A 5,705-nucleotide genomic window follows, 5' to 3' on the forward strand; every position below is an offset into this window, starting at 1 on the left:
TAATTACATTTTAAAAACAATATTATTTATTATTATTTATTTTAATACTAGCAGGGATACTTGGCGTTTTCCGGGTGTGGAGATGTTTCATTGTAAGGGTCCTCAGCAGGGGAACCCTAAAAAAAATCTTTCAAAGTAAAAAAAAAAAATTACTAACGCTCTAAAAAATGAAAATTGCAGTGAGTACCAGTGCGAGCAGAAAAATAGTAAGCGGGCAGGCAGGCCCAAACCAGTTACGCTACAAAGAAAAGATAGTGAAAAAAAGCGAACGGTTTAGTCGCTTCGCTCACCGAGACAAACGACGTGTGTGATGTTCAAAAAAAGCTTACTCATTGAAAGGTGTATGATGACTTTGCACAAATGTCGACGAAAGCAAAATTAAACCCTCCTTGTAAAAAAAAAAAAAAAACAGGTGAAGGTGAAAGGATTCATGTTTGGGGGGAATTTTTGGATATTTATCGTCCGAGAGATTGAGCTTTAAAACGATACCAATTTTGTAGTCCTTTGTCGCGCGTATCGAAAGTTTTAGCAAAACATACAAACATACATACATACATACATACATACATACACACTAATAGACAGGTGAGATTTACATAATAGGTTAACTTCTAAAAACAGTTATATTTCTTACGACTCACCTGCAGAGTAAAAAAAATGAATTCATGGAACTAACTCTATGTTGATTTTATCATTTGTTTCGTTTTATTTTCATTCTCTTCACTGAAGTTACTACATGTTAATTTCTCTTCTATCAGTAAAATTTATTTTTTGGTTCTAGTGTTCAGAAAACTGACTAACGGCATATTCCGCCGATTGACGTAATCTACCGGAATATGCCGACCCAAAACTCTGTGGAAACTGGTCATTCTAAATATAGTTATCCATTTCTATATGGATTACAGTTTAAATCACTTTCCTGTTAGTAAATTTTAACAAATTATAAAGAAAATTTATGTCAGTGTGTTGTTTACTTGTTTGTACATTAAATATTGGTTTTTGCTGACTTTATTTGCTTTTTGGTCCCGTGAAACTCCGAAAGAAAAAGACAACGTGGTATCTATGTAACGTAGTCCGGGGACTAACACGCTGTAACCTCAGTCGCAAAGTAAACAAAGAATAGAAAAGAACTTCTACTCGTTTTTTTTTTGTAGAATGATCTTTATTTCTTTATTCTCCCGTCACGCGTGACTTATCGTTACTGTTGTTACGTCTCTCACGTAAAAGTCGTTTCTAACATGCTCTCTCCCCCTCTCTGTCTCCCTCTCTCTCTCTCTTTATAATCTTTTTGTTGATGGTGACGTCATTTTGCACATGAAAGTACTTCCTTTAAACCCTTCGGCCTAACGTTCACAGCGGACATAAAATAGTATAAGTACATTGAGAGCATTGCCAAGGCTGCTGTGAAGAATGTGGGCTCTCTCTACCATGCTAGAAAGCTATTTACGCTTGAAAGTATCCTGCACCTCTATAAGGCCACCATTCGCCCATGTATGAAGTACTGTTGTCACATTTGGGTTGGTTCATCTGCTACTTGTCTCTCACTCCTAGACAGGGTTCAAAAGAGAGTCGCACACCTGATAGGTCCGGAACTGTAATCTAGGCTTCAAACACTGTCTCATTGACTAAATATTGCATCCCTATACCTGTTTTACAATGGTGAATGCACTGATACGCTACAAGCACTTGTACCCCGTCGACAAACCCGATAAGCAGCTAAATCCCACCCCTTCACAGTAGAGATTCCTAGGTGTGAGAAACCCTTCTACTCCAATAGTACTTCCCCAGAACTGCTAAAGTTTGGAACTTTCTTCGGGGATTCTACTTACCAAACCGTACTGACATGCAGAAGTGCAAGTGTAATGTGAACAAACATCTTGCTGCTCATCTCCCTTCATAATATCCCTGCAACTTATGTCCCAGATAGTATCCCCCTACTTCAAAGTGGCACTGTGCCTTGTTTAGATTTACAATTAGAGGGGAACAAAATATATTTAACAGAGAACTCAACCACACTGTATGGTATACGTCAATACACATTAATTGACATGATCTCTACCTACCGTCGTAGAACTTCAAATACGTAACAAAAAGATCATCCTCAGCCTCAGCACCTCATTGTTAGAATCTTACTGTTTTCTACTGCGTTTAGCAAAACTTAATTGTCCAAACGCTTGCTAGAAAACTTCCGACAATTCTCCAGGTAAGATAAGATGGATTCCAGGGCATTAAAGAAGAACTATGCTGCAACTAAGATAGTGTTTTTTAAGTTGGCAGGAATACTCATGACACAGTTTGTTTATCTTCTAATATACGTGAGATTAATAACACCTTGTACGATTATAAACAGTTGCACATATATACACTTACGTAGGTGTACGTGATATATTATCCACACATTCACGAGGCATGTATGCATTATACGCATACGATAAAATTTATTAAGTTTTCTGCTATTACGCATGTCAGTCCCTCCACCCTTTCTTTCGCGTGATCGTTTTTATTTTTCGCGTCTGTTATTTTTTTAATGTAGCCACGCCTCATACCGATTATTAAGCCGTTATTTGACATGAAACATATGCGACGCGAGTTTGTAAAATAAGTCTAATTAAAGATGAGGTACACATTTTGAAAGGAGAGACCATAAAACAACTAGCTAATTTGTCTCGAAGTAATTCGGTTTATGTCTATTATTATTAAAGCTGTATCATAGCGAACGAATCTCGAAATTTTAAATAAACGTATAAGCAGACGTTAATAAGCCAGCAAGTAGTAGGTATTTATTTGCTCCCCCACCGAGCAAATTAGGCACAAGGCCAATTTTTAATGTGAGGAGTGAAGGGAGGGGGAAGGGAAAAAGGGGAACAGCTCCCAAGAGGTGGGAAATGGGAGCTGGTTAAAGGTCAGGTATGTGGGGTTGCCCCCACATCTGGTCTTTGCTTGCAGTATCTGTCGGAGCAGATACTACGCTTTGATCTTGTCGCCCGGGCCCCGGAGGGGGCGCGAGCATCTGAACAAATCTGAAGATATCAAGTCTAAATCCTCAGCTTGTATTTAAGTTATACTAGCGGGGTACCCGGCGTTGCCCGGGTGTTGTAATATGTGTGTGTGTGTCTGAAAGTGGGGGGGGTTAAATCCAAACAAAACGGAAAATAAAGAATAAGTGAACGATTTTAAATATTATATCTAAAAAAAAAACAGCGAACGTGATGCAAAATAAAAAAAAAATAAGCGAACGGTGTTAAATCTTCTTTAAAAAATTCGGCAAAAACAAACCCAAAAAAAAAACAAAAAAAACAGCGATCGTCACTTTTTCAAGCATCTCGATAACTTTTTTGAGCGAAAAATGCGTCAAAAGCCGAAATGATGCTGAGTCGGCGTTCACTGACTTCATCGCTTCCAGAACTCCAGATTTCTTTGCTGGCGGGACGAAAAAACTTGTTTCTCGTTGGCAAATATATGTCGATTCTAATGGTTCATATGTCAATTAATAAAGTTTATTATGAAAGGAGTTACGATCTTTTGAGGTTTAACGTAAAAAGAACGACATTATATTTTCACCAACCTAATAGTTTTGCAAAATTATTTCCAGGAGTCCAGTCACTCCTATAATTGGACTCCCGTGTATTCGTCATAGCATAAATGGAGTGACAGACGATCTTCAGCTTTGGATGGGGTTAATCTATGCTTCCGTTGTTAGACTTCTTTTACTTCATGATTAGACCCATTTCTAGCCCAAGTGTCCTTTTCTCAAATCCGCATGCCAACGACGCCTGCACAAATCCGAACACGTAACATGTGACACGTAAGCTTCGAATCACCTGTTCGGATACCTTCTTGTGCAAACTTGACCGGTCAACCAGTTTGACAAAGTTTGCCATGTTGTCAAAACATTAATTCTGTACTCTTTTCTACACAACTCTAGCTTAATAAATAATTATATGGACCGATATATAGATAGGTATATATATATATATATATATATATATATATATATATATATATCAATCGATAGATAGATAGATAGATACACAGTTTATTAGATAAACAGATAACTTACTCTATAACACTATGCCAAATTTTATGGCTCCGTTTTCTAGGTACGTAGCTTTAAAAATTGGATAGTCATAGAAGATCGTGTATGATTTATTTCCGGCTGTTCATGTCGGTACCGTTCTCTGGGGTTATTGCGCCAAGTTCGGGGTGATTGCGTCAACTAGCTAAAAACGCTCTTTTGGCAACCATGCATATAAAAAGAACTTCTTACCGTTTGCGTAATTACCCCTGGATTTGGCGCAATAATCCCAAAGTACAGTATATGTTACAAGAATTTTTGTGGTATTTAGTAATAGCATTTCAGCCTGGGGTTGCCCGGGTGTTTGGAGGTGTATGTTGAGTAAAAAAAAAACGGTCAATTTTTTACCCCTATTTTTACCCTTTAACATTTACTGTTTTAAGCTCAAACTATATTATTAAGTTAGATCCATGTCCAAAGAACATATATAAAAAATTCAGGTGTTTAGACCCATAATTGGTAAAAGAGGTTGATATAGTTCTCAAAAGTCAAATCGTTGAACTTTGATTCCTTAACAGCCAGATTTCTGGTCAAAAATGGATTACAAAGATTTTCCCAAATATCATTACGCTGTATATCAAATTTTGAGTCTGTAGACTGAAAATTGACAGAGTTATTGCATAGGGAAATGTACGCACACAGACACGTTCACTTTTATATATATACTAGCATTCCCGGGTGTTTGGATGTGTATGTTGAGCAAAAAAACACCCGTGGTAGAAAGGCAGGCTCGAACACGTACCGCGAAGGACGAAAAGAACGGGGGAAAAACCTGACGTCTTTGTCGTTACAACCACCGTCAAACCGGAAGTGACATTTTAGAAAATTTAAACTAGACAATAGAAAGGAGAGGATGACTTTAAAAAATATCGGCGAAAAACCTGACCCCCCCCCCCTGCAGAAAAGTGCCAATTTGAAGGTGACGATATTAATGTTTTTAGCCCATTTTTCAATATTTTTCGTCTGAACGTCGAACATAAAAACGATATTTATCTTTTAAAATCAGTAGACTCTGTCGATAGTTTTCGGCACACATGCAAACATCCTTATATACATGCATTTATATATTGGTAACTAAAGATTTTCCACCCAAACCGATGAAAAAGCTTGCCCTATCTCTGAATACCCTTTATGTAAAATTTCAAATGTTTAGACCAGAAAGTGTCTGAGTAATTTGGTAGAAACCGCAGAGGTCAATTTTTTTTTTAATTTGCCCCCTATTATGCCCCCACTTTATTCTTTTGGGCTCAAATCAATTTATTAAGTTCGATCAATGTCCAAGGAACCTATATTTAAAATTTCAAGTGTTAGATCCACAATTCTCGGAGGGGTTTGTCAGAGTTCTCAAAAGTCAAATCGTTGAACTTTGACCCCTTAACAGCCAAATTTCTGGCCGAAAACTGATCACATGGATTTTTCCCAAATTTCAGTACGCTGTATCAAATTTCGAGTCTGTAGACTGAAAATTGACAGATTTATTGCGTAGGGAAATGTGCACAGACAAACAGACAGACACGGACACAGAGAGACACACGGACACACAGACAAGTTCACTTATATATATATATATATATATATATATATATATATATAGATAGATAGATAGATAGATAGATAGATAGACAGATGA

This window comes from Euprymna scolopes, chromosome 39 (genome assembly GCF_053919585.1).
Source record: "Euprymna scolopes isolate OS-2025 chromosome 39, ASM5391958v1, whole genome shotgun sequence".
In the NCBI taxonomy this organism is placed as follows: Eukaryota; Metazoa; Mollusca; class Cephalopoda; order Sepiida; family Sepiolidae; genus Euprymna; species Euprymna scolopes.